Source organism: Triturus cristatus, chromosome 1_1 (genome assembly GCF_964204655.1).
Source record: "Triturus cristatus chromosome 1_1, aTriCri1.1, whole genome shotgun sequence".
NCBI lineage: Eukaryota > Metazoa > Chordata > Amphibia > Caudata > Salamandridae > Triturus > Triturus cristatus.
This window is the reverse complement of record NC_140579.1, coordinates 1,054,757,882-1,054,768,333: the sequence shown is the minus strand read 5'-3', so window position 1 is coordinate 1,054,768,333 and position 10,452 is coordinate 1,054,757,882. Positions and strand designations below refer to the sequence as shown.

At 47.0% G+C, this 10,452-nt stretch overlaps 1 long non-coding RNA gene across 1 annotated transcript; it reads left to right on the top strand.

The window, feature by feature from the left end:
- Nucleotides 1-1,916: 1,916 nt before the first annotated feature.
- Nucleotides 1,917-10,132, top strand: LOC146871514 (uncharacterized). Its single transcript, XR_014959571.1, has 4 exons — nucleotides 1,917-3,112; nucleotides 4,885-5,115; nucleotides 5,190-6,725; nucleotides 9,723-10,132. It is a non-coding gene; the product is annotated as an uncharacterized LOC146871514 (long non-coding RNA).
- Nucleotides 10,133-10,452: the final 320 nt, after the last annotated feature.

The following is a 10,452-nucleotide window of genomic DNA, read 5'->3' as shown; positions in this document are numbered from 1 at the left end:
ATATCCGAGGAACTGTACTGTATTTTGTTACCTGGAGTAGGTCACACTCGTCCGCATTGTGTCTGTGGCTCAGAACGGGTCACTCTGGTCCAAAACTGGTCTGTCGTAGTCAGGGGTATAGCTTAATGGGGGGTGCTTGAGATGTTACACACCCCTAATACATTTATCTTGTAGTCAGTAGTTGGGTACTGGGACTTTAAATCAACCAGGGATTTGTTTAGTGCAGCTAATCAATCGTGAGGGTCATCATGGTGCTGGGGTGAGGGGCCTGCTGACCCTTGTGGGTGTGGAGGTTCAGTCGAAGAGCCAGGTCTTGAGGTCCTTCCTGAATTGGGTCAGCGACTGAGGTGTAGGGGCAGGGTGTTCCAGGTCTTGGCAGCAAGGTAGGCGAAGTATATTCCTCCACTTTTGGTCTTGTGGATTCGTGGGACGGAGGCCAGGGCAAGTTGAGCGGGGCGGATTGTGTGGCATGTGTGTGGAATGCAGGCGGTGGTTCCGATATTCCGGTCCTGCGTAGTGGAGAGGTTTGTAGGCATGTGTGAGGAGCTTTAAGGTGATTCTCTTGTTAATTGGGAGCCAGTGGAGTTGTCTGAGGTGTTGTGTTATGTGGCTGCGGCAGGGAATGTCGAGGACCAGTCTGGCTGCGGCGTTTTGGACGTTCTGTAGCTTCCTGAGCTGTTTCTGGGTGATGCTGGCATAGAGTACGTTGCCGTAGTCAAGCCTACTGATGATGAGTGCATGGATTCTGTGGGGATCCATCTGAATGTCTTTCGAAGCAGGCGGAGCGTGTGGAAGCAGGAGTATGGTATGATGAGGTGTTAGGGGAATTTCACTTGGGATTTTTACATATACATGTAGACAAAAAGACACACATACTCTTGTCTCTGTTTTAGGATTAAAAAATGATTTTCTTTACAAAGTATTGAGTTATAAGTACCCCTCACGATCCCCACTCCTCTCCCGTCCTACTGCTTCTTAAGGGCCCCTCCTGCCCTGCTTCTGTTAATGTATTTTAACCAGCGTGATTGTTGGGAAATCTGAAGCTTCCCCCAATGTTACTGACCAACCTACACCCCTGTAGTATCTCTGTTCTGGACCCTTCATATTTGCGCAGTTGCTTGTCAGGGTATGTCGGATGATCACACATTTATGGGATGGCAGGAGGGAGCTCTTCAGATCACGTCAGCCATCTTAGTGTGGCAGCTACGCCTGCCATCCAGTCTACATTGAGGGTACCATTTAAAAACTTTCAATGGTACAGGGGCAATTAGATAACTAAATACAACCAGTTAAAATTCAAATATGGAGTCAAATAGCTGAAACATACAATCTGTTTGGAAGACCTCTGCCTGTAATTGGCAGGTCTTCTTAAAAAATTGCAGCTCTTGAAAACAAGAACATTTCAAAAGGATGTGTATTAATTACTTGAAAATGATAGTGCTTAAAAGGCACAGAGGACAGGCTCCACATTCCAGCTAAAAATATTCAACTTGGAATTCTTATAACTCAGATTCAGGTGATACTGAGGAGGATCCTTTGAGTTAAAAGTGTCTCTCAGCAATGAATAGTTATGGAATTTGGATAATCACCCACCAAGCAAACGAGGAACTAGTTCTTGTGACGTAAACGTATGAGAAGTATTTCTGGTTTTAGAGGGCAGCTCAAGTGGACTAGAAACACATACCAATGAAACATGAAAAAAGCATCTTTAAACCCAATCTGAATACAAATGTTCCTCAACAAAATCATTCTTGGTACGAAATTTCTGTTTGTTCATGCTAGGGCACCATGATACTGTAAAGTGAAATAACTGTGTTTAAATCTGAGACAGTTACGTCTTCAACATTGCATTTGACTCTTTGGAACGACTATTGAATCCCCATTCTGATGGATACTTCTGCCTGAAGAATCCTCACCTTTGAACATTGCATGTGCATTCTGGATCCGGGATAGCTCACTAGTGCCACGAAGTGCTGATGACTCCATCTCAACATCAGAAGCGGAGTTGTGGTAAAGTCACTGGAGCCATACAGAATCCATGTCCGCTCCTCAATGTCCGTTCCGTTTTTTCTATGCCTTTCAACACTGGTTTTTCTTCATCTTGTATAAGGAAATAAATTTAGTGCAGTGCAGGTGACGTCACACCCTAAAAGTCATGCTTCAAGCCCTGTCAAAAATGTGATGGGCTAATGTTTATTACGGATCCACACTACGAATGTTTCTGTTGCCTCAGCTCCAGACATGATTTGTCAAAGTGTGTTCTTGGCCTGAAGATGAACCCAAAGGCAATAAAAGAACATGAGGCCAAGCTTTTCATGGGCAAGGCAAAGGACGACTGTAAAAGTCATCACCTTACTGGATCTTGTTCTTGGGTAAGACATGATCACGGTCCGCTTTCTGTTCTCCATCATCGAACTGTTCAAGGGAAAACGGTGCTGCCACAAAGAAAAAAAGAGGCATTCTTCTTCTCCAATGAGAACCCAGATCCAAGGACAGGATTCCTAGGTCTTTTCCCCAGCTCCAGTTGTCACCACAGTTAGTAAAGCTCTTTCCTTCATGAGCTTCAGTGACTCCAACATCGATACCCCCAGTGTTTTCTTTACAGGATTGGCCGACTCCAACATAGATGCCCCCACTGACTCAGCTTTCCTCAGTACTGAAGCTGGCTTGCCTTCAGTTTCTGAAACTGGGAACGAATCCGACATTGTTTCTCCAAGCAACGCTTGAAATATTCCAAAAGGCAACCATTTCCTCTAGCATGACACTTGGCCCAAGCAGTCAGTTTGAGGCTGCATTACAAAACCAAAGGTTCCATTGGTTATGTGCCGTCCAATAGGTGCTATTCCGGCAGCACCTCTCTCCTGACTAATATTCCAGTTCTGGGACCAGCACCAATTGTGACCTCCACACAGTTTTCATTGATGCCTCAAATTATACTGCCTCCTCTACCCGCAGTTAAAAGATTCAGGTCAAGAAGATAAATACAGAGACTCCTAGAGGAAGAACAATATAGAGAGGACACCCACAATGTTTATAGGTATCATATACATGAGCTGTTTGGCTTAGACTCTGTTCAAGAGCAGGCCTGCACTGAAATGGGTCCATAGGAACAGCTTTTCATGAATTGTTTTTTTTTAAACAGACTTTTATTGAATTTCAGAAGGTAGCACATTCAATCCCCCTGCCTGCTACCTGGCCACCCAGATAAGCCAGGCTGTAGGATAACGACCAGCCCGCCAAAGTGAGTACAAAGGCACACCTCTTCACATAAGGCATCTATGCTGTAATGTAGTCCGGCCACAAGGGTGATCCATTACCATGGTGTAACGCAATCAAAAGACCCCCCACCCCTCTCCCGGTCAAACTCCCCCAACAGAACCCCCCACCCCAACCACCCTCCCAAGCATGTCGCCAGTGTCTAATACAGTCAAGTGGGCAACGAAGCCTCCCGTACCACCTGTCGGATTCCCCTCCCACGGGGCACAGCAGAGAATGTATCAAGAGCACAGGAGGAAGCTGTTTATCCCGGGTCCAGAGTCCCCCCCCCTCGTCCTGCATTCCCATGAACGTGAAAAACAAAAACAAAAAAGTCTCAAGGGTCCCGTGCCACATCCCCCTCCTCAGGATCCCCCTCGTCGTCTACAGCTGGTTGTTTGAACAGCTCCAGGAGTGCCACCCATGCCCGGGCCATTTCTTGTGATTTCTCACTTCCATTACGCCGAGCCAGACACAGTCTATAGTTCCCCTCGCTTGCTGCCATTTCACCATTTCCCTATTCCAGCGCAAGAGATTAGGCCCCTGCCTCGTCTTCCAATGGGAAGTAAGTTCCCGCTTGGCCAGGACCAGCCCCAGGTCAATGAACCGGCTGGTGACCTTAATCTTGGCAGTGTGCGGGAACCAATGGAGCAAGCAGACCCCCGGACCCACCTCCAGCTCCCTCTCTGTCACAGAAAGCAGTGCAGTCGTCACCTCCCGCCAAAAGTCTCCCACCCGTGGACAGTCCCAGAACATGTGAAGAAAATTCGCCCCACCATGGTCACACCGGGGGCAAGCATCCGACCCCCCAAAATACTCAGCCACTTTACTAGGCGTGAGGTATGCCCTCTGAAAAACATAGAACTGAATAAGCTGGAAACGCGCATTTCGGGAACATTTCCATGGTCGCTCCATGATTTCCTCACAAGTTTTGTCCGCAATGGGTGCCCCCAGATCCGCCTCGCACTTGAGTCGCAGTGCAGTCAGGGGTTGACGCATGTCACAGGAAATCCTTTGATAAAGGCAGGTCACCGCCTTAAAAGTACCCGCCGCCATCACTACATACTGACAAGCAAGAGATGTGTCCGGCTCCACCAGTCCCTGCCGCCAGTGTTTCCTGACAGCCGCAGTCAGAGCTGCATGCAAGAGGAAGTGCCCCCGCGGGAGATCGTGACGCTCCCTAAAGTCGTCAAAAGGGAAAAGATTACCATCCTCATAGAGGTCCCCCAGTGCCATAACTCCCGCCTCTTCCCAAGCCAACAACCGGTTCCAATCTCCCCCGTGAGGCAACGCCTCACACATCCGCAAAGGCATCTCGGGCGCGTAAGGAATTGCGACATGCGTCCTCCTGGCCAAGCGCGCCCAGCACTGCCATACCATCCTCAAGTCCGATGACAGCAAAGCAGCTCTCATCGGGACTCGGAGCAACACACAAGACAAATGGTGCCAGCTCGGATCCGACCCTCCCAGTTCCTCCGGGCGCCTGATGTGACCCGCCACCCACTTCGCAAACCACTGGAGCTGCGCAGCATGGTAGTAGGCCTCCGGATCTGGCAACGCAAGGCCCCACTCCCCCTGGGTCTCTGCAGAGTAAGTAATGCTACCCTCCGTCTCCCAGCGTAGGAACAGCTTTTCATGATGCCAGTGGTCTCAACACTTCTCCTGAAATTGTTTTTGACTCTACCCCCAGGTCCAGCTCCACCAAAAGTAACTTCCTTACAGAAAGCAACAAAGACCCTGGAACTTCCCCTTCCCTTAGTAGAACATCATTTTGAGTGATGTACTTCAAACCTCAACTCCATCCCATGAAATCCTGCTTTCATGTAATGAACCACTCATGGGGACCGTGAAGGAACTCTGGTTACAACCTACCACTAAATCAGCGGTGAACAGGACTATTGTGTGGAGATACAGACCAGCTCTAAATGATCCAGCTTTTCTTTCCCTTCATCCCTCTCAGGAGAGCTTAGTGATTCAGGTCTCATCCACCATTAGACTAAACCTAGGCGTATTCCCAGCACATCCCTTGGATAGAGAGTCTAAGAAATTAGAGAGAGTAGGTAAGAATTTTTTTTCCCTCCAGGAGGTTAGTGCCAATATCCCTGAATGCAGCATTTATTCTTGGCCGCTACACACACCCTTTGGGATATGATCGCTATTGTTACTCCCATCCTTCTAGACCACCTCAAACCACATTTTGCTGTGGTTGCTCACGATGGATAGAATATAGTCCATCACATAATAAAAGCTCCTCTGTCTTCCTAAGGAGACATGTAAAATCTATTTCTCGGGCTTTTCTGGGGACAACGACAACAACTTAATAGACCTTCCTTTTGACAGAGAAACATTTTGGGCAAAAACTGATGCAGCATTAGAAAGATTCAAGAAGGGCCTAACTACAGCTAGGTCTTTGGGTCTCCAAGCATCCGCAATAGGTGCTTTTTGTGAGCCAAGTCCTTTTTCTAGGGCTATTCCTTCGAACGCCAATATTTATCACCATCCCAGCCACAGCAGCACAATCCCTTAATGTGTCAATACTGGGGTAGAGGAAAAGGCTGTGCAAAACAGCTTCAGTCCTCCTCATCTTCATCAGGAAGCCACAGTAGTTTGGCCATGAAGAAACATGTGAGGCCAGTGGAATAACCGGCAACCTCTTTTGTACAGGCCTGGAAGGCCATTACTTCAGACCAATGAGTATTACAAATAGTAGAAAATGTCTATACCCTACCCTTCCAACAGCAACCCTTGAGAATGCCTCCACATCAGTCCCTTCCATCCGAAGAACATCTGAGCACATTGAAGCAGGAAGTGGCAGCCCTGCTAAAAAATGCTGTTGTGGGTAAGGTGCCAGAGGAAGAAAAAGAAGATAGGTGCTACTCAAGATACTTCCCGATCCACAAAAAAGACAGCCAATTCATCTGATCATAACATTTAGGCTCTTGAATGACTTCTAATGCAAGGAGAAGTTCAAGATGCTACCTCTAGCTCCGGTCCTCATAGCACTGGGTGCAGAAGATGAGATGGTGTCTCTCGACTTACATTATGTCTATTTGCACATCCCAATCCTGCAGTCACAAAAGTGATATCTGCAATTCATTGTTGGGCAAACTCACTACCAGTTTTCAGTCCTGTTCTGCCTCACATCCGGCTCCGAAGGTCTACCATGGTGATGACTGAAGTAGCGGCTCATCTCAGGAGGTTGGGAATCGCTGTTTTTCGTTACCTTGACGATTAGCTCCTGGAATTTGGTTGACAGCAGATGGTGTCATGTCGTTTGCAAAGGACATGTGCGATGTTCGACTTGGGGATTTGCTTTTCATTTTAATATAAGTCAGTATATATTAATATAAATCAATGTATTAGTTTCATGTCTTCAACAGTACCCTCTTTATAATTTTTGTAAACATAACATTGTCAGGCACTGATAATTCATTGTTATAACACATCACATTTTGGTGAATACAATTCCGGCCTCTATAAAACCAGCGTTTGCAATGCAATAGGTCTTGCATTTGTGAGAGTTAGAGCTATTGGCGTTGTAAATGATAATGTTTTTTACCTACGTGTTTTGTTTTGGAGCGGAGTGTATGTATGTGGTGTGGGGGGGAGTTCTTTGAGTTGTATTAGAATTGTTAGTTGTGAGATTGTGAGTTGTGTAGTGTATTTGTGGAGAGGAATTATGTGGTATGGTGAACAGATAGTGGTGAGAGCTGCATAGAATAGAAAGAAAGGAAGAATGAGAGGGGTAGGTAGTTTGTGTAGGAAGAGGTTATTGAACTTGAGATAGAGAAACAGAAATACTGTATGAGAAAGATAGAAAAAAGGGGAGAGCAGGCCATAGACACATAAAGAGGGAGGCTTTGTGTATGCAGAAGACACCCTAAGAAGAGGAGGAGAGCGTGGCTTTAAGGGACAGAAACTTTGAAAAGTTACGAGATCGAAACTGTGCTTGAAGACCTGAAGTTAACCACATGAGAGAGGTGGGAATAGTGCATGAGACAGCGACAGAGATGGGTGAGATAGGGTATGAGAGAGAGAGAGAGAGAGAGAGAGAGAGGGGGACAAGTGGAAGGGACAACTGGGGGGAGGCGAGGGGTGGACTAGTGCACAGCGTTAGGAGGTAGAGGAAAGCAGCATGTGTGAGTAGGCAGTATAAGAGGAGACGGGTATTGTAAGGGCGGGATGAGAGAGGGCAGTGGTATTGCAAGATGAGAGTGGGTATTGGGAGTGTGAGAGAGATGAGAGGGGAAGTGGGTATGTGAGGGAGAAATGACCGTGTCCAAATGGGACAAACAGACGCGGAGCACTAACAAAAACTGTCAAGTGAGTAGGAAGAAGTTTCCTTACTCTACCTGTTGTCATAGTGTTGTAGATTTGTGTGCGTTCTGTGTGGACTAAAATATAATTTCAACCATGCGTGTGCCACTCTTAGAATGCAGTGGAGAAGATATACAGGCTGAATCGGTAGTGGATTACTGGTTGTGCCACTAGTACACAAAAAGGCCTGTTTTAGATACAATCAAAAGACGAATCAACGTTTACACAAAAGCAGGTTGGCAAAACATTAGACCATTTCATTAAAAAAACACACACACACACGTGTCTTACCTCTCTTTAAAACCCTTAGCAGACAGTTAACAATTTACTCTACGTTTCAGGGTCTCTAACAAGCCCCAACAACTGCACAGGTTCATAGTAGAGATTGCTGACCAGTCAAAAAAGACGTGCCTAATAGGTTAAACCTGCATGCCTCGGGATATGTTCTATATAATGACCAGCGTGTTACGGAAACATCCAATTTCCTTCAATGTAACAGCATCGCACTTCTCAATGTTACGCCAACACTTATGAGTACATTTGGTTAACCACTAATTGTACAAATACACGTGTGCGTGCGCCTGAAATTCGAAAGGATGTAGAGTTCACATTGAAAGGCTTTCTGAATTCACAGGCATGCCTCCACGAACATAGGTGTTATGTTTTTAAAATCAGCACCTCCTATTTACCATGAATTCCATGAATACCATTTGACATTGCCCGCTACAAGCAGCACGACCTCTTCTTAAGAGCTTTTTAAACAAGGGATGCCAGTGCTGGTGATATATGGCGCCCACTCGAGTTCAGTGGAAAAAGCTATGGCTTTCCCAGGTGAAATGGATCTTTTTCCAGATGAGCCTGGCACTAGTCAGCTCTCACTGCCTGCTCCCACTGCAGCCAGACACTGAGACCCACTGTGTCCCGTGCTCTGGTTCTTATCCACACCTGGCTGTTATTGAACCCTTTCGCCCAACACACATCCCAATCACAGCCCCAGAAATATGAGAGGAGCGGAAAGCTAGGTGCGAAAAGAAAACCACAATGAACCAACGTTTTTAAGCAGCTTTCCATCATATCACAGGCGTGTTGCAGTGAGACAGCGTTATATATGGACAATATCGGCATGGCTTATCGGTGTATATTTTACATGCAGGGGCATGCAGTGTCGTTCCCTCACATTCACTGCCCGCAAGGATACATGCCCTCTGACGGCAGGGTCTCTGAAACACATTCTGCAGTCACACGATGTGGTGCTGGAAACCCGCCTGTTTCGACCTGCCCCGAGGACGCCTCGCCTCCCCACCTGCTGTTAGTTAAAGTATGTTCATAATTAACCCCTTTGGTGCTCATGACGGAATGGTTCCGTCATGACCCACGGTTGAGCTGTGCTCATGACGGAACCATTCCGTCATGACCACGCCCGCGCAAGATTCCGTCAGCACAGCGGCGGAATCTGCGCAGCATCGAAGGGGTTAACAAGCATGGAATGGAAGCGAAAGGAAGGAGTGGCAGAAATCAAAAGTGAGCAGAGCGGAAATATGAGGAAGAAAGAGGAGAGGAAAGAAGCAATGAGAGAAAGTAAGGAGAGAAGAAAGAAATAAGCAGAGAAAGTCAATGAAAGAGAAAAGACGTAAGAAAGGGAAGTGAAAGAGAAAGGTGGGTTGATAGCATGAGAGGGAAAAAGAGAAGAAAAGATAATTGAAAAGGAGAGGAAAAGTGGCACTTACTGTAGGAGCAGTGCCGATCACGTACGGGTCAGTCCTCCACCGCTATGACTCCCCGAAGCACATATCCAGGGCCGGCATGCTCGCGGGAGGGAGGAGGAGCGGGTGGGGAATAAAAATAAACAAGCAGCATGTGCTGCCCACCCTTCGCGCACAGCGGCTCCTTGCGCATGCACCGCTGCCATGTTTAGGTCAGGCAGTGATGCGCAAGACCAACAAAGTCCGAACAGTGCGGACGAAAACTGTAGTTGGTGGCCGCTGCTTCCGGACTACATGGAAGTCAGTTGGACATCAACAGCCACTGAAAACAAAGGTAACAAAAGCGATAACATTTAGCAAATGGCAAGCGGCAGGAGAAACTACGGCTGCTTGCCAACATATAGGGATTACTTTAGGTCTCGCTGAGACAGCGCTTGTGCTGCCAAGGCAAGACCTAATAAAGAGTCCACTTTCACATGTCTGAGAGTACTTCTCCCATGGCCCCATATCATATGTTTCCTCGAAAAGCCTCTTTTCTAGCTAGCAAGTGGCTTCTTCCACTCTGGCTTAGCAGCCCATATCTCTTTCCCATTTGTAGAGGATGGGATTGGGTTCCTGCACCCCTGCAGTGGCATGCAATGTCTCGTTCAGCTATCAAGAAGCCCACTGCCAGTCTGACCCATATGGAACCTTCATTATGCCCAGTAATGCCACTTTGGGGTCCATTGGCCTGATCTGGTGGCTTTGTGGTCTAATGCGTCCACCATAGGTGCCTGTGTTTGACCTCATGGACACAGGTTCAAATCTTGGAAAATCCACTGAGCCTTTCGTCCTTCTGAGGTCGATTAAATGAGTACTAATGAGTTGGATAACAATAAACATATGTTATTCAGTGCCAAGATACCCTTTTGTGAACGTGCGGTTTACAAATACACGTTATGTTCTAATTACAAGTACCAAGACCTTGTCCAATATCCAATGCATTTTTTTTTCTCAATAGTCACCACTAGTTGGGTACTGTACTGTATTGTGTGTAGGAAGGGACCATGGGCCTGAACACACCACAGACAATTTGGGGTCAGAGCTCTTTCCATCCGCCAAAGTCGTTTAGGGTGGGAGTAGAATCTGAAAGTATTTACATTGGATTAACCTGAGGAAGGAGGCAGCTTAGGTGAGG